This window comes from Dendrobates tinctorius, unplaced genomic scaffold (genome assembly GCF_039654945.1).
Source record: "Dendrobates tinctorius isolate UK_male_01 unplaced genomic scaffold, ASM3965494v1 ptg000127l, whole genome shotgun sequence".
NCBI classification, from domain to species: domain Eukaryota; kingdom Metazoa; phylum Chordata; class Amphibia; order Anura; family Dendrobatidae; genus Dendrobates; species Dendrobates tinctorius.
In genome coordinates this window covers 5,563,295-5,588,574 of record NW_027361795.1, presented here as the reverse complement: position 1 = coordinate 5,588,574, position 25,280 = coordinate 5,563,295, and positions in this window count along the sequence as shown.

The following is a 25,280-nucleotide window of genomic DNA, read 5'->3' as shown; positions in this document are numbered from 1 at the left end:
CTGTTGCAAAAACAGGGGCACCAACTCAGAGGAAGATGGCAACTTAGGGAGTGGTACAAGATGAACCATCTTAGAGAACCTATCACAAATCACCCAAATAACAGTAATTCTCTGAGAGACAGGCATATCAGAGATGAAATCCATTGAAATATGGGTCCATGGCCTCCTGGGTACCGGCAAAGGCATCAACAACCCACTAGAGCGAGAACAAGGTTTAGACCGGGAGCAAGTCCCACAGGACGGCACAAAATTCCTGACATCACGAGACAAGGCGGGCCACCAAAAAGACCGACTCACCAGATCTCTAGTACCAAAAATACCTGGATGACCAGCCAATGCAGAGCAATGAACTTCAGACATCACTCTCTTCTTCCACTGGTCAGGAACATACAACTTTCCACTGGGACAATGCTCAGGTTTGTCCTCCTGGAACTCTTCCAGAGCACGTCTCAAATCGGGCGAGATGGCAGAAAGAACTACCCCTTCGCCTAAGATGGTAGCAGGCTTGGTCACCACAGGAGAATCAGCAAAGAAGCTCCTAGAGAGGGCGTCTGCCTTGACATTCTTAGTGCCAGGAAGAAAAGAGACCACAAAATCAAAACGTGTAAAAAACAAGGCCCACCTAGCCTGTCTAGGGTTCAAGCGTTTGGCCGACTCTAGGTAAATCAAATTCTTGTGATCAGTGAGGACCACGACTTGATGTTTAGCTCCCTCCAACCAATGTCTCCACTCCTCAAATGCCCATTTCATGGCTAACAGTTCCCGATTCCCCACATCATAGTTACGTTCAGATGGAGAGAACTTTCGGGAAAAAAAAGCACAGGAATTCATTTTAGATGTTACAGGATCCTTTTGGGACAAAACAGCTCCTGCACCAATCTCAGAAGCGTCCACCTCTACCTGGAACGGGAGTGAGACATCAGGTTGCCGCAAAACCGGGGCAGAAGTGAATCTTCGCTTCAGCTCCTGAAAGGAAGAAACAGCCTCCGGAGACCAATTCAACACATCAGCACCCTTCTTAGTCAGATCAGTCAATGGCTTGGCAATACTAGAAAATTTTGCTATAAATTTCCGATAAAAATTAGCAAAACCCAAAAACTTCTGGAGGGCCTTCAAAGAAGTGGGCTGAACCCAATCATAAATGGCCTGTACCTTGGCCGGGTTCATTTCAATAGTTGACGGAGACAAAATGAATCCCAAAAAATGAAATCCTCTGTACCCCAAAAAGGCATTTTGATCCTTTGACATAGAGGGAATTCTCCCTCAAGATCCGGAACACAGTCCGAACATGTTCCACATGAGAATCCCAATCCTTGGAGAAGATCAAAATATCATCCAGATAGATAATCAAAAATTTATCCACAAAGTCTCGGAAAATGTCGTCCATGAAGCACTGGAAGACAGAAGGGGCATTAGTGCGCCCAAAAGGCATCACCAGGTACTCAAAATGTCCCTCCGGAGTATTAAACGCCGTCTTCCATTCATCCCCATGCTTAATGCGGATAAGATTATACGCCCCCCTGTGGTCAAGCTTGGTAAACCAGCAAGCACCTTTAACTCTGGAGAATAGATCCAAAATCAGGGGTAACGGATACTGATATTTAATATTAATTTTGTTGAGGGCATGATAATCAATACAAGACCTTAATGAACCATCCTTTTTGGCCACGAAAAAAAACCCGGCACCTAAGGGTGAAGAGAATGGTCTAATATGACCTTTCTCCAACGCCTCCTTAATATAGGATCGCATAGCCTCGTGCTCGGGTACAGATAAATTGAAGAGCCGACCCTTGGGAAATTTACACCCCGGGCTCAGTTCAATTGCACAGTCATAACTCCTATGAGGAGGCAAAGACGCAGACTCATTCTCACTAAATACATCATAAAAGTCCGCCAAATAGTCAGGAACATCATGCGACTGAGGAGAGGTGAAAAAAACCGGAGCCTCACTAAGGGCACACCGACAACCCCAACTCACCACAGACACAGATTTCCAATCCAAAACTGGATTATGAATTTGCAACCAGGGAAACCCCAGAACAATGGTATCATGCAAATTATGCAACACCAAAAATCTGCAATTTTCTTGATGGTCTGGGGTGACCCGCATTACCACCTGGGTCCAAAACTGAGGTTTATTTTTCGCCAAAGGAGTAGCATCAATCCCCCTCAAAGGGATAGGCGTCTGCAGAGGTGTCATCGAAAATCCACAACGTTTAGCAAAATCCAAGTCCATTAGGTTCAGGGCTGCTCCCGAATCCACAAAAGCCTTGGCGGAAAATGTGGACAGGGAGCAGATCAGAGTAATTGCCAGAAGAAACTTAGGTTGAACACCACCCACAGAAAACGTGTGTGCAAAACGTTTCTCTCGTTTAGGACAGACAGAAATAATATGCGAGGCTTCTCCACAAAAAAAACACAGCTTATTATGCCTTCTGAACTCCTGACGTTGCTCTCTGGACAAAACTCTATCACATTGCATAGGTTCAGACACTTGTTCAACAGGTGGCAACACCTCTCGTGCAGTCCTGCGTTCACGTAAACGCCGATCAACCTGAATGGCTAATGACCTAGAATCGTCAAGACCAGAGGGAACAGGAAATCCCACCATAGTATCTTTTACAGGTTCTGACAAACCCTTCCGAAAGAGAGCTGCCAAGGCATTATCATTCCAGGTAGTAAGGACCGCCCACCTTCGGAATTTTTGACAGTACAATTCTGCAGAATCTCGACCCTGGCTCAATGCCAACAGGGTCTTTACAGCCTGATCAATAGCATTAGGTTCGTCATACAACAACCCCAAGGCTTGAAAAAATGCATTCACATTAGACAGAATAGGATCATCTGGTTTCAAAGAAAACGCCCAATCCTGGGGATCGCCATGCAGCAAAGAGATGACAATTTTAACCTGCTGCGCGGAGCTCCCTGACGAGTTAGGCTTCAAGGCAAAAAATAATTTACAATTATTTTTGAAATTCAAAAATTTAGACCGATCCCCAAAAAACACATCAGGAGTAGGGATCTTTGGTTCAGCAGCATGTGAATGAGCAAGGTAGGAGGAAATTCCCCGCACTTCCACAGCGAGCTTCTCCACACGATCAGACAATTGCTTTATCTCCATTGAGAGAAAAAAATGATGGGGCCCAAGCTAACTAAATAGGACAGAATAGAAAAGCTGCTGTCTGCAATCCACCAAAACCCTCTCAAAACAAGAGCCAACAGACTGAGAGGGAAAAAAGCCCTGAAGACGCTAGGATTCAAAAGGACTATATCAGTACTCAGGTATTTTCTGAAGACAGAGCAAAAAGGAATTCAGCTCACCCAGCAGGGGAAGGCAGAAATCCAGAAAAACAAGGCAAAACAAAACCAAAACACAAATGCAAAAAGCAGAGCAGAAAACTTAGCTTTTGATGAGCAGGAATCAGACTGGTCTCCTAGAATCCCTCAGAGAAATCACCCACAAGGCAGAAGGGCGTCGGCTATCTTTTATCCAGTCAGCAATTCCAGTCACCCAGACATCATCATTCTGCTCAGGTGCTTTGTAATAAGCCTCACTACCTTCCTTCACCAGAAGAGGGAGTTCATCAGACCTCAATGGTGAAGGGGAAGATGAACTCACAACAGGGGGCAGAGTGCTGAACATGGGGGCAGAGTGCTGAACATGGGGGCAGAATGGAGATACGGGGCATGACTGGAGACAGATCGCACAGGATCATGGGGCAGGATGGATATGATGGAGATCATATGGGGGCAGAATGGATACTCATGAGGGCGGGATGGGAGAACATATGGCTAAAGCCAGGAATGAGACACACGGGGGTCAGGATGGGGGATATTATTACCATTGGGGCAAATTAAGGGATATTATTACTGCAATTATGTATTTAATTTTTTGAGGATACTGTTTTAAATGGGGGGGTGGTCCTGTTGCTGTGCAGAGCGACACTATGTCGCCTTTTTTTCTTCATGTGCTGTAATGTAGAAGTTGGGAAAAAAAAGTAATGTGTTCTGCAAGCGGAGCTCTAGATAACCGTGTTAGTTCCTGCAGAGACGAGTCCTGGCTGGAAGATGTGATGGCGATCTGTGCTGGATGAATGAAAAGCAAGGATGAAGGACTTCACCTAGAGACATCACTGGTGAGTTAGGGTACCGTTACACTTAGCGATGCACCAGCGATACCGACAACGATATGGATCGCTGGTGCATCGCTAAGTGGTCGCTAGTGAGCTGCCACACAGGCAGATCTCACCAGCGACATAGCAGCGGTCGGGGGTCGCTACTTACCTGTCAGACGCGGCGATCCTGACGTCCTCCCGCCCGCGTCCACGCGTCACTTGTCGGTGCCACAGGAAGCCCAGCAGGAAGCGCCCGACGAGAAATGGTCCAGGACCTTCTCGCGCGATCAGTGATAACCAGCGGGGGAGCCGGTTGGAGGAAAGTATCACATGTAGCGATATCGCTAGCAATATCGCTGCTACGTCACAAAATCGGTGACGTTACAGCGATATTGCTAGCGATATCGCTATGTGTAATGGGCGCTTTAGTGTGTTACCTGTACACTGACACTATACACTGTATACTATGTATATATACAGAGGTCCTGTGTATAATGTCACCAGTGATCACTGTGTTACCTGTACATTATATACAGAGCTCCTGTGTATAATGTCATTGATCAATATATTACCTGTACACAGACGCTGCATACTAAATACAGATCTCCTGTGTATAATGCCACTTATGGTGATAGTATTATGGTTTTTTATTAATGATCAGTATTGTAGTATTCAGTCACCATCTGGTGGTAATATGTGGTCTGGTCATGGTGCGGTGGTATTTGCTCCTTGTATGTGATATTATTCGGTCACTATGGTAGTAATATGTGGTCTGGTCATGGTGTGGCGGTATTTGTTCCTTGTATGTGGTATTATTGGTCACTATGTGGTGGTAATATGTGGTCTGGACATGGTGTAGCGGTATTTGTTCCTTGTATGTGATATTATTGGTCATTTTAAAAATTTTAAAATAAATAAAAATATACCTAAAGCGTATTGCATATTTTAACAAATATTTAATAGGTTACAGTAGAGTAGGGACTGTCCAAAAGTGTCTACCCTGTTATGGTGGCAGCTTTAAAAAAATCTTTTGTCCAAAGCAAAAGTTGCCGACTATATGTGTGATCCGGTGATGGGAACTGTTAATGTGTGATAAGTGAGAAGTGGAGTTTTTCCAAGAGAGAGCGGTGGGACTGTGGACAGTTTGAGGGGTGGAGGTGGGACTGGGTGGAGCCTGGGCGGAGTCTCAAGGGAGCCCCAAAAATTTTGCCAGTATGGGGCCCCGAAATTCCTAGTGGCAGCCCTGATTCTACTGCATCATCATCAGCCACAGCGGTCTCTTCAAGCAGTGTCGGCTAACATCTAATTGCCGAATACCACAGGTGGCATCACAAACTATCTTTCATAAACTTTATTATCCTCAGGTCACTACTGCCGTGACACATCCCCTTAAGAACCGGCCCGGTACCGAGTATCCCCACGGCCCTGGCGGGCGCTCCATGCACACACAACTGCTGCTGGTTCTGGGGGCACGAAGGACCTGACCGCTTCCCTTTATTGTACATCTTGCTCTTTTTCAGAAATTCAGTAAATCCATTTTAGAATAGTTTCCTCCTGTTTTGTCCTTGGTAGAAAAGAGACGTGAAGGGAAGATCATAGAAGAATGCCTAAATATTTATTTTTTCAGGGAGACAATCCGATAATTATATATACTGGATATATTATATTCAGCAATACAATTATAAAAGTAGGTTATAACAGGACAATTACCAAACAGGACATGCCCCAAAACATACTGCTAAAGCAACACTCAAGTGGTTTAAGGGAAAATATGTAAATTTTTTTGGATTGGCCTAATCAAAGCCCAGATCTTAATCCAATTGAGAATCTGTGATCAGACTTGAAGATTGCTGTTCACCAGAGGCAGCCATCTATCTTGAGAGAGCTGGAGCAGTTTTGCCTTGAGGAAAGGGCAAAAGCCCAGTGGCAAGATGCTGAAAACTCATATAGACTTATTCTAAGATTCTAAGTGACTTGCAACTGTAATTGCCACAAAAGGAAACTCTATGAAGTGCTGACTTTAGGGGGGTAAATAGTTATGCACAATAACCCTTCTAACTACCTAAGAAGAAAAAATTATGTTTTGAAAATGATGATTGTGTAAAGTAGACATTTGGTAAATATTATTTATAACTATTTTGTGTGATATAAATATTTGGTTTAAGGGCATAAAAATGTAGTCTGAAAATTGTGTAATTTTCAAAATCTTTGCCAAAATTCCAAAATTTTCACAAATAAATGCAAACAAATATCAGCCTAAATTTACCACCAATATGAATTACAGTGTGTCTTGAAAAAACATTCTCAGTACCACTGGGATATGTTGAAGCATTCCAGACTTATTACCACGTAAAGTGACACTGGTCAAATTGTAAAATTTGGTCTGGTCAGGAAGGTGAAAACAGGATGGATGGTGAAGGGGTTAATGATGTATAGTTATGGCTTTAAGATTCCATAGAATGCTTATTTTGAAAGATGATTTATGCACATTCTATATACAAAATGATCAATCCTTAATGATTCTGTATTGTTTATTGGAATGAAATTGTAAATAGAAATTGACAATAAATTACATTGATCATAGAAAGCTTCAGTCCAGCAATGTCTTTATAGAGTTCAACTTAAGTTTCATTAGTAGAGTTGAGCGAAACGGGTCGAAAAATTTCAAAAGTCGCCGACTTTTGGCAAAGTCGTGTTTCATGAAACGAAACCCGACCCTAGGATGAGGTCGGCCACGAGGTCGGCGACTTACGCGCCAAAGTCGCGTTTCAAAAGTTTGTTTTGCGCTCTTTTTCAGCCAATCAGGATCCACGGACACTGTGGGCAACGTGATGACATAGGCAGGGGTCACCACCATCTTTCAGAAGGGCATGCAAGTGATTGGCTTGCTTTGGTGGGCGTCACAGGGGTTATAAAAGGGCGTGCACGCCGACCGCCATCTTACTTCTGCCGATCTTAGCATAGGGAGAGGTTGCTGATTCTGTAGGGAGAGCGTTAGGCAGGGAAGAAGAAAAAAAAACTGCTTCTGCTGCTAGCGATTTTGCCTGTACAACACACCAGTCACTGTGTGTGCAGTGCAAGGGGAGGCTATATTGTGGTGGATCAGCGGTGTTGGTTGTTAGGCTGCCTTCTAAGGCTTCCTGATAGCTGCATTGCTGTTTACCCACTGCTCTGCAAACTGCTTTTTTAAAAGCAATCCCAATTTTTTTTTTGTCCTGCTGAGGTACTGAGCGTGCATTTTTTCACACCATACAGCGGTGTACGCTCCTCACACAGTACCGTGTAACGGCTGTTATCACAGCCACAGTGAAGCTATCTGTGTGTCACTGTGGAAGGATAAGTGGAGGACTTGTTCCGTTCTTACAGACCTACACTCTAGGGAGATTCCTATTCTGCCCAATTCTACATACACCTTGTAGTTTGTGATACACTAGCCAATTTCTGCCTGTGACATAGCGCTCTGATATTCAGTGGGCCTCACACAATCCAAAAGTGTCCACCAGTGTCCACTAGTGTGTGCAGAAATTCAAAATCTCCCTTATCCTGTAGTCACTTTTTTCACACCTGTGCCATCGAGCCTGTGACATAGCACTCTGATATTCAGTGGGCCTCACACAATCCAAAAGTGTCCAGTGTCCACAAGTGTCTGCAGAAATTCAAAATCTCCCTTATCCTGTAGTCACTTTTTTCACACCTGTGCCATCGAGCCTGTGACATAGCGCTCTGATATTCAGTGGGCCTCACACAATCCAAAAGTGTCCACCAGTGTCCACTAGTGTGTGCAGAAATTCAAAATCTCCCTTATCCTGTAGTCACTTTTTTCACACCTGTGCCATCGAGCCTGTGACATAGCGCTCTGATATTCAGTGGGCCTCACACAATCCAAAAGTGTCCAGTGTCCACGAGTGTGTGCAGAAATTCAAAATCTCCGTTATCCTCTAGTGACATTTTTCACACCTGTACCATCGAGCCTGTGACATAGCGCTCTGATATTCAGTGTGCCTCACACAATCCAAAAGTGTCCAGTGTCCACTAGTGTGTGCAGAAATTCAAAATCTCCGTTATCCTCTAGTGACATTTTTCACACCTGTGCCATCGAGCCTGTGACATAGCGCTCTGATATTCAGTGGGCCTCACACAATCCAAAAGTGTCCAGTGTCCACAAGTGTCTGCAGAAATTCAAAATCTCCCTTATCCTGTAGTCACTTTTTTCACACCTGTGCCATCGAGCCTGTGATATAGCGCTCTGATATTCAGTGGGCCTCACACAATCCAAAAGTGTCCAGTGTCCACGAGTGTGTGCAGAAATTCAAAATCTCCGTTATCCTCTAGTGACATTTTTCACACCTGTGCCATCAAGCCTGTGACATAGCGCTCTGATATTCAGTGGGCCTCACACAATCTGAAAGTGTCCAGTGTCCACTAGTGTGTGCAGAAATTCAAAATCTCCCTTATCCTGTAGTCACTTTTTTCACACCTGTGCCATCGAGCCTGTGACATAGCGCTCTGATATTCAGTGGGCCTCACACAATCCAAAAGTGTCCAGTGTCCACTAGTGTGTGCAGAAATTCAAAATCTCCCTTATCCTGTAGTCACTTTTTTCACACCTGTGCCATCGAGCCAGTGACATAGCGCTCTGATATTCAGTGGGCCTCACACAATCCAAAAGTGTCCAGTGTCCACTAGTGTGTGCAGAAATTCAAAATCTCCCCTGTCCTATAGACACCTTGTACCTTGTTTTACATTACTATATAGTTTGTTGGATTTTGTCTACATTTCTACCAAAAATGAGGAAGGCTGGTGGAAGAGGCCGTGGAATTGGGCAGGGGTTGGCAGCTGGTAATGATGGTGTTGGTGGTGGATCTGATGGTAGTGGCAAAAGCAAAATAGGACCGAATGCAGGAGGTGTTGAGCCTGCGTCATCGTCTGGCTCCATAAGGCCTCGAAGGCTTAGTTTTCTAGGAGTTGGCAAACCGCTTTTAAAGCCAGAGCTTCAGGAAAAAGTTTTGTCTTACATTGCTGACTCAGCCTCCAGCTCTATCGCCTCCTCTTCTGAAGTTGTAAAAAATAAAAGCACTGAGTCGTCATTGGAGGCTCATGTTCATGAACCACACCTTTCCTTGTGTCCTTCACCCCAACCAAGATTGAAGGATGACGCAGGCCATACTACTGATTACTCCATGGAGCTGTTTTCACATACCATGCCTGGATTATCAAGTGAAATGGTGAATTACCCAGGCCAAGATGAATCTGACATGGAGTGCACTGATGCACAGCCGCTGATAGATGATTCTGCTGGTACATTCACTCAGAGCACTACATTGTCCTCGCAGTGTACAGAGCCAGATTCTGACCCTGATGAGACTCAGGTGCCCCTTCCCGCACACTATACCACCATACACGGTGACACAGAGGAAGGTGCACATGACATTGAAGAGGAGGTGATGGATGACCCAGTTGTTGACCCAGATTGGCATCCATTGGGGGAAGAGGGTGCTGCTTCCAATAGCTCAGATGAAGAGCATCCACAGCAGACATCGACATCGCAACAGCTGTTATCTGGCAGGCCTGGAGCACTCCAAAGACAGGTTCCAAAAATCAAAAGAGTTGCTGGACAGCTTGTCCAGAGGGTCAAAAGATCACAGCGTGCTAGGCCGCAAAATGTCTTACAAAGTAGGAAGAGTGCAGTGTGGCACTTTTTTGAACAAAATCCTCATGATCAGGCCAAGGTTATCTGTAAGAAGTGCGCAAAGACCTTTAGCCGAGGGAAAAATCTCAAAAATTTGAATACCAGTTGCATGCTTAGACATTTAACCACCATGCACTTGCAAGCGTGGACACAACACCAAACCTCAAGTGCCACATGTGCAACTGATCACAAAGAAGGTAGTCAGCAACGCTACATTGTTTCCCCCACTGTAAGCCCACCGGTTAGCACAGCAGCAAATGTTGAGGTGTCGTTGCAAGGCCACAGCAGTCAGGGAATCCCACTGTTATATCAACGAAATACTGAATCTAGGCCATCAGAAAGAACACCAACTCCATCACCATCATCAACCCTCTCTCAGTCCGCCCTGTCCACCGCTACTTACACCATATGCAGCTCTCAAGTCCAGCTCACCCTCCCAGACACTATGAGTAGGTCAAGAAAGTACTCAGTCTCTCATCCGCGTACACTGGGTTTGAACGCCCACATTGCCAAACTAATCTTGTTTGAGATGATGCCCTATCGGTTGGTGGAAAGCGCAGCTTTCCGCAAACTCATGGCCTATGCAGTACCACGCTATGACCTACCCAGTCGCCACTTCTTCTCTCGCAAAGCCATCCCAGCCCTCCACCATCATGTAAAAGACCGCATTGTCCATGCACTCAAGCAGTCAGTGAGTGGAAAGGTGCACCTCACAACTGATGCATGGTCCAGTCGGCATGGCCAGGGCCGTTACGTGTCCATCACTGCGCACTGGGTTAATGTGGTGGATGCAGGGTCCACAGGGGACAGCGGTGGTGGGACAGTGCTGCCTAGCCCACGGTATAGGAAACAGTTGGCTGTAGGCGTTCGACCCTCCTCCTCCTCCAGAAGCGAAAGCTCGTCCACAGAGCGCAGTCGTACGAGTACTCCATCTGCAGCTGCCACTGTTGCACACGAGGTGTCCCCCTATCGAGCAGCTAGTGGAAAGCGTCAGCAGGCTGTGTTGCAGATGATGTGTTTGGGCGACAGACACACTGCCGAGGTGCTGGCCGAGTACTTGAAGCGACAAACTGAGTCATGGCTGGGCAGTGTACATCTTGAGGCAGGCAAGGTAGTTAGTGATAACGGCCGTAATTTTGTGGCAGCCATAGCCCTTTCAAAACTCAGCCACATACCTTGCTTGGCTCACACCTTGAACCTGGTGGTGCAGTGCTTCCTCAAAAATTATCCAGAGTTAACAGCCCTGCTCCAGAAGGTGCGAAGACTGTGCGCGCACATCCGCCGGTCGCCTGTACACTCCGTTCGTATGCAGAAGCTGCAGCGATTGCTCCACCTTCCCAACCACCGCCTCATTATCGACATTGCAACAAGGTGCAAGGCAGGCCATAATGCATTTGTGGGAGGATACACGGCCAGGCACTTTGAGAGCAGACATGGAGTTGACAGGTGTGCAGTGGTCAAAGCTGAAAGACCTCTGTAAAGTCCTTCAGTGTTTTGAGGAATACACACGGCTGGTAAGCACAGACGACGCCATCCTAAGCATGAGCATCCCACTTATGCGTCTGCTCATGCAAACTTTGACGCACCTGAAGGAGCAGGCGTCTGCAGCCAATGTTGACGAGGAGGGAATCCTTGTTGACATTCAGCCATTGTCTGCTCAGGGACCTCTCCTGGACGAGGTGGAGGACGAAGAGGAGGAGGAGGATGATGATGGGGATGATTACTTAGGGGAGGAGGATGCATCTCGTGGGGCAAGTGAAAATTTTGGCGTGGCAAGGTCTGGTACAGGGTTTGTGCATGACTGGAGGGATGTGGATTTGCCAGAAAGTGCTCCTCCAACCAGCACTCGCAGTGCATCATTGACACCGGGAATATTGGCCCACATGTCAGATTATGCCTTGCGGATCCTAAAAAGGGACCCCCGCATTGCCAAAATGATGAACGATGACGACTACTGGTTGGCCAGCATCCTGGATCCACGCTATAAAGGCAAATTGCAAAACATCATGCCACAGGAGAACCTTGACCTAATATTGGCTAATAAACAAGCAACTCTGGTAAATCGGTTGCTTGAGGCATTCCCAGCACACAGCAGCGGTGATGGTTCTCACACGAGCCGTACGGGCCGGGGGCAGCTTGGCAGAGGTGTTCATGGTGCACACAGCAGAAGTGGCGTTGGAGACAGGGGTTTCATGACAATGTTGTGGACTGATTTTTCAAGTACCGCTCACACAACTGGTAATACTGCATCGATGGAAAGTGACAGGAGACAGCAGTTGTCAACTATGGTTACAAACTACTTTTCCTCCCATATCGATGTTCTCCCACACAGGTCATTCCCCTTTGACTATTGGGCCGCTAAACTGGACACCTGGCCTGAATTGGCCCAATATGCCTTACAGGAGCTCGCTTGCCCAGCTGCAAGTGTGCTATCGGAAAGAGTCTTCAGTGCAGCTGGATCAATCCTGACAGAAAAAAGGACCCGTCTGTCAACCCAAAATGTGGATGATCTAACCTTCATTAAAATGAACCATGCATGGGTTTCCAAGGATTTTGTCCCACCTTCCCCTGATGACACATAGGGTGACAGAAAAATGGCTTGCTTGGTCCACCTCTTCCTGGGACTTAACCTATTTCGCCTTTTGCATCAGCTGAATGTCCAACATCAACATATGCCACTTTCTAAAACTCTCTAACTGTGCTGCCTCCCCCCCGCATGGCCGGGGTCACCATCTAGCGCACGACACCGTGCGATTGCCGTTGCCCTGGACAGGTGGGTAGGCCGACTCTTGGGCGCGGGCACTGGCACAGGGTCCCTCATAGTGCAATCAAGTGTCTCTGACGGTGGTGGTGCACACCCGCCGTCAGACACACCGCCGTACTATGAGGGGCCCAGTGCCAGTACCGACGCCCACGAGTGGGCCCCCCTTGCTTGGGCAGGGCCCCAGCATTTGCAATCTTTACCTCTCCCTGCTCCTCCGCTGTGTAGTCTGGGCCATCAAATCCATACTGTGCCTGACACCGTCTGAGCCTGCCTCCTGATGCATAGACATATATTTTGAATGTGTACGCTATCCATACATGTTATCCGGGGATACGGTACCCTTTCTCACCTTTGTGCAATCACGTGCAAGCCATACTGGGCCTAACACTGTCTGAGCCTGCCTCCTGATGTATAGACATATATTTTGAATGTGTACGCTATCCATACATGTTATCCTGGGATACGGTACCCTTTCTCACCTTTGTGCAATCACGTGTAATCCATACTGGGCCTAACACCGTCTGAGCCTGCCTCCTGATGTATAGACATATATTTTGAATGTGTACGCTATCCATACATGTTATCCTGGGATACGGTACCCTTTCTCACCTTTGTGCAATCCATACTGGGCCTAACACCGTCTGAGCCTGCCTCCTGATGTATAGACATATATTTTGAATGTGTACGCTATCCATACATGTTATCCTGGGATACGGTACCCTTTCTCACCTTTGTGCAATCACGTGCAATCCATACTGGGCCTAACACTGTCTGAGCCTGCCTCCTGATGTATAGACATATATTTTGAATGTGTACGCTATCCATACATGTTATCCTGGGATACGGTACCCTTTCTCACCTTTGTGCAATCACGTGCAATCCATACTGGGCCTAACACTGTCTGAGCCTGCCTCCTGATGTATAGACATATATTTTGAATGTGTACGCTATCCATACATGTTATCCTGGGATATGGTACCCTTTCTCACCTTTGTGCAATCACGTGCAATCCATACTGGGCCTAACACCGTCTGAGCCTGCCTCCTGATGTATAGACATATATTTTGAATGTGTACGCTATCCATACATGTTATCCTGGGATACGGTACCCTTTCTCACCTTTGTGCAATCACGTGCAATCCATACTGGGCCTAACACCGTCTGAGCCTGCCTCCTGATGTATAGACATATATTTTGAATGTGTACGCTATCCATACATGTTATCCGGGGATACGGTACCCTTTCTCACCTTTGTGCAATCACGTGCAAGCCATACTGGGCCTAACACCGTCTGAGCCTGCCTCCTGATGTATAGACATATATTTTGAATGTGTACGCTATCCATACATGTTATCCTGGGATACGGTACCCTTTCTCACCTTTGTGCAATCACGTGCAATCCATACTGGGCCTAACACCGTCTGAGCCTGCCTCCTGATGTATAGACATATATTTTGAATGTGTACGCTATCCATACGTTATCCTGGGATACGGTACCCTTTCTCACCTTTGTGCAATCATGTGTAATCCATACTGGGCGTGAGAACGGCTGGCGAGCTGTTAAGCAAGCTACAGCACCTGTGCTTTGCACACGTAAGTTTTTCATTTTTTCAGGAATGACGGTTAGGCCTAATTCCGGAACTGCGGTTGACCTGCACTTACTGGGAAATCATCGTTCGCGGGTAATAATTATAATCAGTGATCCCCATCACTAACGTTGTTCAGCGGGTTATCTGCACCTGTAAGCGACAAACGCTGGCCTTTTCAGTGTAGCGCACATGCAGCCACGGACATGTAAGGGCATGACACACCAGTTATTGGCCAATCTCATGTGCCAGAGCCTCACGTGTCCCTCTAGTAAGCCGGACTCGGACCGCAGGGCATGACGGAGTCTCGTTCGTTAACGGAATTAAGCTTGCAATGTGTGCATCTGTTCTGTAGCTGGCATGGTTGAGGTTTCCCAGGTGGAGTCAAATTTAACCGTAGGCTCCACTCCTGGTGGTGCCCTTCTGGACATTCCTTTAAGGTTCAGCTTTGCAACCATACTGCCCACGTAAAACAAACACTTTGCCTTCATGAATGCTGTTTGGAGGGTCATGACTCGTGGGAATAACGCCGCCCAATCAGTTAACCTGCTAGAAAGATCCTTCGTTGCTCGCAAGCATGACATCACTCCCTAGGAGGAAGGTAATGCCACTGTGGCGACCGTACTCCTGGGGGCGACACAAGTGCACTGATGCCCAGCCACTGCTCGATGAATCTGCTGGTACATTGACCCAGACCACTACATTCCCCTCGCACGCTACACGGCCTGAATCTGACCCTGATGAAACTCAGGTTACCCTTCCCATATACAGTTCCATCTTACACGGTGACAAAGAGGAACAACAGATGAAAGTGCAGGTTTGGCCCACCCGCCATCAGACACAACACCGTACTATCAGGGGCCCTGTGCCAGTGCCGTCGCCAACGAGTGGGCCCCCCCTGCTTGCTCAGGATCACAGCACTTGCAAGGTTGAAATACTGTGCAGTGAGATGGAAGATGGGGACGACGAGGAGTCCAGACTAGTACAGGGATTCCCTAGCGAGGAGACTTATTTGATTGTTTTCAATGTTGGGACAGCAATTTTTGGGGAGCACTATACTCTGGAGAATGATAGATGGGGCCCACCATACACTGGAACATTCCAAAGGTGGACATCAGACACTGGAGCAGCATTTACAGGGCCCATTATACACTAGAGCATTAGAAATGGGGCCCATTATGTTTGGAGCATTATTTGGGCCCATAAGACAGTGGAGCTTCATCCATGGGGACCAGCATATACTGTAGCATTATGTGGAGCTCATCATATACTGTTTCAAACATTATATGGGACCAATGATTCTGTATGGAGAAATAGATGGGCCTCGTCATGAGATGTAAAAAGTGAAGTATTTTTCATTGTACTATACCGCTATTTCTCTGCCGTATCGGAGCATGATGAGTTGTGGTATGTGTTAAAGGGGCACTCTTTCGCCCAGGGCACATGAAAACCTGGAACCAGCCCTACCCCCCACAACTTTAGCCAAATAACCCCCATTTTTCAGTGCGTAACTTGTATTATGAAGTTAATTAAGGTTGACCAGCTTAAGTAAGAAGAATTGATGCTTTTGGCATTCAAATGAGCACTGTAGGTGTGTTTCCTGTCCTCCTCTCACTGCCGACTTTTATTCCCCATTGACTTACATTGGGTTTCGTGTTTCGGGACGACCCCGACTTTTCCCTATAATTGACCGATCTTGCTTGACCCGACTTTTGGAAAAGTCGGGTTTCACGAAACGAAACTCGACCCTAAAAAAACAAAAGTCGCTCAACTCTATTCATTATAAATGTCATGTAGAAATCTTGTGGGTCAAACTTGTATCTAAAGGAAACAACAATTAAGCACTATTAAAAATCGTTTACAATAAATGTAACTTATAAAAGCTTGATATATATTCTATTAATATAAGTATTTTGTGTGTTCCTTGCCCCTGTTTTGCAGGTATTTATATTAGTATATGGTAGATGACTTTGTTGTACTTATCAGTAGAACTTTTTGCATATATCATTAGTATATGCTATTTTTTTTAACATTTTATTAGATGCAAGTGACATCTTCCTCATTTTCCTGCAGGCTTTACGTTCCCTCTCCTTGAAAACTCTGTAGATGCTCAGAAACCTTTTTGAGTCTCTGATAAAATATGTTTTTTATAACACAACAAATAATTAATAGAGAAGGGAAAAGATAAGTGAGACATTGCAGCAGTGTTCTCAGAATCTGTGTAATACAGTACTTTCCTGTGTACAGGCTCGGTCCAGCCCATAAGATAACAGGGGAATCCCACGGTAGGCCCCTGTGCAGATCTATGCCCCAACCCCACTGTATGGACAGTACTTGGCATAATTTACTTGATTCACTCTTGACAGAAAAAAGCAGCATCTCATCATTCATTAACCAAACTACCCAGTTTATTGTTATATAGAGATATCGGTAAATTTGTGAACAAGGGTAGTGTGATATTTGTATTCACGTGAAAAGTGGGCAACCAAAGTCAATGTTACTGGTGGGCCTTTGGCACCCCAGGCCGACACTGCCTGTGTTTACTGTGTATACTGTGTCATATCTTTCCTGTGTTTATATCACATTTTTTCCCACGTATCATCCATCTTGCATAAGTTTTGCGTCTGTTTTTCACTGATAAGTTTAAAAAATTTAAGTGTTACACACATGGCTAAGGAACCACTGTGCCACGGTTCTGGGAGAGCTTGTAGGGGCATAACTAATTAAACACTGGTTGTTCGCTAGAGCCCCTGATGGTGGGGTTAGACTTGAACTCAGGTGGACACCAGATGCTACTCAAGGATGGACCTTCAGAGCCACGGAAGCTGACCACCAAGGGGACAGGGAAGTAGGACCGACCATGAACTAATTAGCAGGCTGTATGCAGCAGGTACATAGGTGTGGGATCAGGCACAAGCAGGACTGGTACAGGAGCGTGGGACTTCCACAGATACGGGATCACTGGTGCAGGTACACAGGAGCAGGTTCACATGGATTGGGAACAAGACTAGGCACAGGTAGGATGGGTTCAGGTATAGGTACAGTGGGACGGACAGGATCAGCTTAGCAGGACAGACAATATCAGATACTGAGGGTACAGGAATGGGGAACTGACAACTAGGTAGCAGGATAAAGACTGACATCTGAAGTTGCTAGGGGAATGTGCCTTAAATATCAGAAGTCTCCGAGCAATTGGCTGGGAATGTCTTTAGCAGTGCGCACTGGCCCTTTAAGAGGCTGGGACCATGCACACTTGCAGGAGACCTGCGTGCTGTGTGCAGGTCCTGAGAGGAAACAGATGCCAAGGGAGCGTGGACAGGTAAATAAACACTCTGACGTCCCTGCAGGGGAGAGAGGAGACACGTGCAGGGAAGTTGGCGCTGCACTAATAGTAAGGTTGTAAACTGTCTGAACTTTTTTCTATGGACACTTGGCAATCGATAGATACGTGACAACAGATTGTTAAAGGGAATCTGTCTGTAGGTTTATCTACCTCATCTAAGAGCAGCGTAATGTAGGTAAAGAGAAGCTTAATTTTAGATTTCTGCTGTATTCAGACTACATAGCAAAAACCTGCTGTAATATTCCCTTTAAGAACAGATGGGAAAACTGCTATCAACTTTGTATCAATGTGCTGTCCTTTTTTAAATATAGCTAACATACAGCTGAGAAAATTTGCATGTTGAGATGTAGCAAGGAAGCATTGGGATAAAACATCAGACAAGCTCAGTACTTTGTGACATCCCACCAGATGTGACATTTCAACCATAAGGAGCAGATATAATTAGTGGAAGTTTAAAAATATGTTGGCTACCCACAATATTGCTATGTACACTACATCTGATCTACTAAAGTTATAATTTTAAGTTATGAATGAACATGAGACATCCATGTATTATATGGACAGTTATTCATCCCAATGGATGGCTACTACAGGTGACATGCTTGAGGTTTGGGGTCGACACTGCATAGAGTCTTAATTATGCCAAATATATTATTTGGGAGGCCCAAGGACATGAGCTATTGTTAATATGAGCAAGAACATTGACTCTTGCTGTAGGTTGAATTGATGTTTGTTGCTTTGTTGAACGGCTTCTTATTACCTATTGTATCAGCCCCTACAGTTTATTGCTCTGCTATCCTTGAGGAACAAAGGTGCAGATTAATTGAACAATCAATTATTGTTAATTTGGTGAATGCCTGCTGACTACTTATTGCATCAGTCCATGCAGCTTGTTGCTCTGCAAGCATTGAAGGACAAAATAAAAACAGGTTAATTGAACATTCGAACGATGAGAGATGATCTCCTCCCACTTCCCCCCAAACCTGTAGATACTACCCTGAAGGACAACTGTGGGTATAAAAAAGAATCTCCTTCTATAGAGTGATTTTAGGAGAAAACAGCCAAGGCAACATGGCTCCAACCTGAGGAACACAGAATTGATCCACTACCCAACACTGTTTGGAGAACTTAGGTTGGGAAATCAGGTCACCTGGCCACCTGGCCACATACATCATTGGACTGTAAGCTTCCTGAGCTTACTTTTACCTCCTCTCTGTGGGTGCCTGACAAAAGCGAGTTGCCACTGGTTGGGGTACTTGGCCCTGGAAGACTCAATGTCGTAGCTGTTCTATTTCCCTGCGAGCCAGGGAAAGGGTGAGGCTCTCTGTTTATACCATCTTATGTACTTGCTGGGACTGTGCTATATGTTATTGACTGTTGGTGATCCAATAAAGTATCACTCCATTGTGTTACTTTCACCCTGAGTAGTATTCTGCCTATGGGGAAGGAGAAAGGGCATTCAGTGAGATGAGACAAGAGCACCCACTGACACTCCTGTCTACACAAAGGCTATGTACACCTTTTGTCTCCCCTCCTTCCTTCTCTTAGTGTTAAGAGCTTGCCAACACCTCCCCCTTGTATGTTGTCTCCATCAAAGGAATGGACTTTTCAGGCTATCCCCCAAGTACCCTTACTTATCTTGCCTTCTTTTGAGGTGCATGCTGTCAGATCCGACAGTCACTTCTCCCTTCAAGTGGCAATCCTCCGGGCCCCTCCCATCAGTTACTTGATCACTTTGCCACCTGGCTTTAACATTTTCTATCCTGTGACATCCCCATCCTGATCGTGGGAGACTTTAACATTACAATTGCTGATCCCCTCTCCCCATTTGCCACTCTCCTTTAATCACTAACCTCCTCCTTCGGACTTTCATAGCTTAGTAGCTCTCCTACACATGAATACGGAAATACGATGGACCTGGTCTTCTTCCATCTCTGCTCAGTGTAAGATTTTACCAACTACCCTGTCCCGCTCTCTGACCACTATCTTCTTTCATTCTCTGTCAAGAAGTGTCACCCCGCTCAGAAGACCCCCACTTTCCAGACTTACACAAATATATGTGACATTATCACCCATAAACTTATGAAGAAGTTGCGGTCATCATTGGCCACAATCCCTTCCATTTCATGTCCTGTCTCTCCACTGAAAGATTATAATGATACACTGCAGAGTGCCCTAGATGAAGCTGCACCTCCTACACATAGAACAGCTCAGCACAGGTGGCAACAACCCTGCCACATGCTGTAAATATATTTCCTACCATGGTGCTCCGGCTGCCGAACGTCCAATCTGTCCGAAGATTTCATTCGTTGTAAATTTATGCTTAAATCATAAAACTCTGCCCTTCACATCTCAAAATAAACCTATTTCAACACCATCATTACCTCTCTATCCAAGAATCCTAAACATCTCTTGGATACTTTTCATTTACTCCTCAATCCAACAGTGTATGCCCAACCACCGATCTCAGCGCTAATGATCTGGCCAATTATTTCAAAGAAAAAAATTGACCATATCCAACAGGAAATGTTCTCCCAATCTCTTCATACCATGCATTGTCTTCCCTTCCCCAGTGCATCTAGGTCACTCTCTGTCTTTGAACCAGTCACGGAAGAAGAAGTGGTCAGGTTCCTTATGTCTTCTACCCCTACTACTTGCACCAATGTCCCTATTCCCTCACATCTCCTCCAGTCCATTTCCCCAGCTGTCACCACTTACCTAACAAAAATATTCAACCTCTCTCTCTTCTGGTATCTTTCCCTCCTCATTTAAACATGCCAGCATACATCCATTACTTAAAAAACCAGCCCTTGACCAAAGGTGTGCTGCTAACTATGGATGTGTCTCGTTGTCTCTAAACAACGGGATGGAAAAAGAGAGAGGAAGGCCCTAACAGTAGGGGGCGAGGGATGGGGCACCTCCTAACAACAAACTGTGCCTATCCCTAAGCTCCCCTAATGCCCTAAATTAATCTTGACACTAATCTTCCCGTCATCTCTATACTCTTGGAATGCTTGGTCCACTTGCGTCTAATCTGCTATCTCTCAGATAACTTTCTTCTTGACCCTCTGCAATCCAATTTCCGCTCTTTACATTCTACTGAAATTACCCTCACTAAAGTCTGTAATAATCTAATAACAGTTAAATCTAATGGTCACTACTCCATGCTTATTCTCCTGGATCTCTCTGCAGCATTCAACACTGTGAATCACCAGCTCCTGCTCACTATGCTGTTGTCTGTTGGTCTCAAGGACACTATCCTCTCCTGGTTCTCTTCTTACCTCTCTGACCGCTCCTTCATTGTATCTTTAACTGGTGGGGTTCCTCAAGGATCAGCCCCCTCCTCTTCTCCTTGTATACTGCCTCTATTGGACAAATCATCAGTAGATTTGGTTTTCAGTACCATCTCTATGCTCATGACACCCAATCATACACCTCTACTTCTGACATCACGCTTGCATTATTACAAAACACCAGTGATTGTCTTTCCGCTGTCTCTAAAATTATGTCCTCCCTCCATATGAAACTGAACTTTTCAAAAACTGAACTCCTTGTGTTTCCTGCCTCCACTAACATACCTATGCCCGATATTGCCATTTCAGTGTGTGATTCTACTATTAGTCACCAACAACTTGCCCGCTGTCTTGGATTCATAATTGATTCAGATCTTTCATTCACTCCCTACATCCGATCACTTGCTCATGTCATCTACACCTGAAAAACATTTATACAATTTGACCTTTTCTTACTTTTGACTCTGTAAAAACTCTTACTGTAGCTCTTATTCATTTTCATCTGGACTATTGCAACTCTATACTAATCGGTCTCCCTCTTACTAAACTCTCCCCTCTCCAGTCCATCCTGAACACAACAGCCAGGATCATATTCCTCGCCAACTGTTACCCCGATGCCTCTATCCTGTGACAGTCTTTGCTTTGGTTACCCATACACTACAAAGTTCAATATAAACGCATTTCTTCAGATTGCCTCAACATGCTTATCTAACTATCTCTGTTTCTCCCATTCAACATTTTCTTAAAAACCATGATCCTGTTCATGCAATTAACAGTCCTCTGTGTCTGTAGTTTTACACATACTGGCTGTATACCGATTCATGCAGCATTACATTAACACCCTATTTGTTATATTGATTGCTGGATGGTACAATGAAAGCAATTGTTACCATCCACCTTTTGTGTCTCTCCTATTTCCCCATAGATTTTAAGCTTGCAAGCTGGGTCCTCATTCCTCTTGATTTCTGTTGATTTATGTGATTATTGTTACTCTGTAATGTCTTTTATTGTCTGTACAAGTTTAGTATTCGCAGGTTCGCGGGATGCAGTGATGAGACGGGAAACGGGATGAACTTAGGATGTAACGTTTTATATATATTTGTCCCTATGGGGACTATCTTGAGTAACCAACAAGCTAACAGCAATTATCCTCGCAAGGATCAAAACAAGAACACACAGGTAACATGAACATGACTTCCAGGTCAAGACCGGTAACTACTTTATAGGGCTGCGGTGTGGCCGACTACGGGTCCAGAAAACTATAGGTTATTAACTACAACGTGTCACTTATCCTCCTCTGACGTCCAGCAGAGTGGTGGTCGATGCTGCTTTGACGTTTCAGCCGCTGGGCCCAGCCGACGAGGATTTGGCACAGGCTTCGTTTTTACACCCAGGCGGAGTGGCGGCATAACAGGCCCCTGTAGAGTTCCTCTGCGTTGTGCCTCCCAGTGGAGGCGGGATGGTGCTGCCCGGAGCCCGAGGCTTGTAGGCCACAATTAGAGGTTGGGGCCGGGCAGCAGCGGCCGCGGGTGGCGGTGAATAAGCCACAGCCGCAGGCTGGGATCGGGCTGTGGTGGCCGTGGGCGGAGGCGAATAGGCCGCCGCCGCGGGCTGGAGTTGAGCCGCAGAGGCCGCGGGCTGCAGTGGGTAGGCCACAGCCGCGGGTTGGAGACGAGCCACGTTGGCCGCGGGCGACAGCGGGTAGGCCGCAGCCGCGGTCTGGAATCGAGCCACAGAGGCCATAGGCGGCAGCGGGTAGGCTGTAGCCGTGGGCTGCAGTTGAGCCGCGGTGGCCGCGGGTGGTAGCGGGAGGGCCCCAGCCGCGAGCTGAAGTTGAGCCGCGGGCTGAAGTTGGGCTGTGGCGGCCGTGGGGAGCGTGGCCGAGCAGTCGTGGTCTCTCTGCTTTACGGCTCAGTGCCGTCTCTCTCTTGCCTGCGGTGAGTCTCTCTCTGGTCCCTCCAGTTGCTGCTCTCTTCTTCTAGCTCTGGCTCTCTGGTGCCCTCTAGCCTTCCTGCTTCTCCTCTGCTGCTCTGTCGAGTGCCCCCTGCTGGCATCCTAAGCTCCTTTAATACTTGCTCCGCCCCCATCCCTTCTAGAACCCTCTCTGGTCTGTCCTCCAATTATGTCCCCCGGAAACAGTCCCCCTAGGAACCTTGGTGACAGTCCCCTTGGTTGCGGTCCAGTTACACAGCGGGGACTCCCCCTCCTACACTCCCCCATCCTGTATGCTCGCCAGTCTTCGGGAGAGGGTTTGGAGGAGCCTGGGCCGGTTTTTCGATATGAAAGTCTTTTCTGCCACACGAACTGGTCCTGTCCGTAGCGTTCGGGGGGTTTGCCTACTGTTGACCACTCGAAGCATCATGGTTCGACTGTGGTGGAGTCCTCTGGGGTGGTGGAAGATGGTGGACTGAATGGATCTGCTGGAGTATTATTTTTTGAAGTGTCCGTTTGTACCGTTGGAGGATCTTCCTCATCGTCCTCATTCCATACTTCTGGCGGCGGTTCTGAGACCTGAGGAGGGGCCTCGGGTCGTGCAGGGTCTGTGGAAGTACAGGGTCGTAGCATATTGCGGTGTACGGTACGGGTAGGGTGGTCTCCATTTTTTTCAGACTGTATTTTGTACACTGGCCTGTCAGGGCTTACTCGGCGCAGTACTCGGTAGGGACTTTCTTCCCAGCGATGTTCCAATTTGGTTTTGGGGGCGCTGATCTTGTACGAGTACACAATCTCCTGCTTGGAGGTGCATTGAGGCGGGGTCCTCCGTGGGTGTTCCAGGTCCTGAAGTTTTGTGTGGACGATTCGGTGCATGGTTTGCAGCTGATACCGTTGATTCCGGACCCACGAGGGGACCCCCCTGTCCATGGTTGTTCCTCCTCCAGGTTTAACTCTACTTCCGTGATCCCCTTGCCTTCCCGGCCGAATAGCAGCAAGTACGGAGTGTAGCCAGTAACTCGGTGTACCTGGTTGTTATAAACCCAGACCTGTTCGGGGATGAATTTGGGCCAGCGGGCCTTCCGGTCGCTTTCCAGGGTGCGTAGCATTTGGATTAATGTCTGATTAAATCGCTCGCAGGCCCCATTTCCTGGAGGGTGGTACGGAGTGGTTTGCGATTTATTGATACCATATAAGTGGTGCAACTCTTCCATTACTTTTCCCAGGAAGCACGCACCTTGGTCCGAATGGATCCGCTGGGGGCAGCTGTATACCTAGATAAAGTTTTTACAAATTGCGTAGGCGGCAGATTCCGCAGTCTGATCTCGGGTAGGGGTTACCACGGCGAATTTGGTGAAATGGTTCACCATGACAAGACAATATTCATAGCCCTGTTGAGCGGGACCAATGGTTAAATAGTCTATCATCCAGAGTTCGAGGAGTGTTACAGTTATCTATACTAGAGCCTGTTGCTCGGGTGGTTTAGTTAATTCACACCACGGCATGCATGGCAAACTTCTTCCACTGCGGCCTGCAACTGGGGATAGTAGGCAATTTGTTGTAGCCACTGAAAAGTCTTTTGTGCCCCAAAATGAGCCCCCTTTTCATGGGCCTCGCGAGCAAGTTCAATGAGTTGGGCTCCCGGTATTACTATATGCCAGGCTGTTGCTGATGTTGTACGCCACACTGCCTTTCGGTACAATAGTCCTTTGATCACCAGATTCTCCCATTGACGTAGCATCAGTAAAGTGTCTCGAGTCAGTGTCTGCCTTTGGGTGTCGCTGGGTAACCGGCCCGTGGCCACCCATTGACGCAGGGGCCCAATCTCGCCATCTTCCTGTTGTTGTTGGATCTATTCATCCCGAGATTGTTCTAGTATGCTCCTAGCGGATCCTATGTGGGATTGCTCTCGGGTTGTAGCTGTGATTCTGGAGGGGGCCTGAGCCAACTGGGTTTCCTCTCCTTCTAGCTTGTCGTCTCAGCTTCGCACCTGAATTGTACGTCGTATCCTGTAGAGGGCATCGGCATGCACATTCTCCGCTCCCCGTTTATAGATGATTTTATATTTGAATTTGGCCATTCGGACCACCCATCGTTGCTCCAGGGCCCCCAATTTCTCATTATCGAGGTGGGCCAGTGGGTTGTTATCAGTTCATACCACTACCTCAGAGCCTGCCAGGTACTCAGCAAACCGCTCCGTCATGGCCCACACTACCGCGAGAAGTTCGAGCTTAAAGGAGCTGTAATTGTCGGGATTACGTTCGGAGTTGTTGAGTGATCGACTACCGTAAGCGATCACTCTCTCTCGGCTGTCTTGAATTTGTGACAATACAGCCCCTAGCCCATGTAAGCTCCCGTCGGTGTGTAGTATTAACGGCTGCGAGAAATCCGTGTAAGCTAGCACTGGGGCATCCGAGAGTGCGGAATTGAGATCTCGGAAGGCTTCTTCCTGCGGTTCTCGCCACTGAATCTTCCAACTATTTGCTCCAGCAGGGGCTCCCTTCAGCAGGTCTTGCAGGGCTCGGGCCCGGCAGGCGAAATTCTTTATGAAATGATGG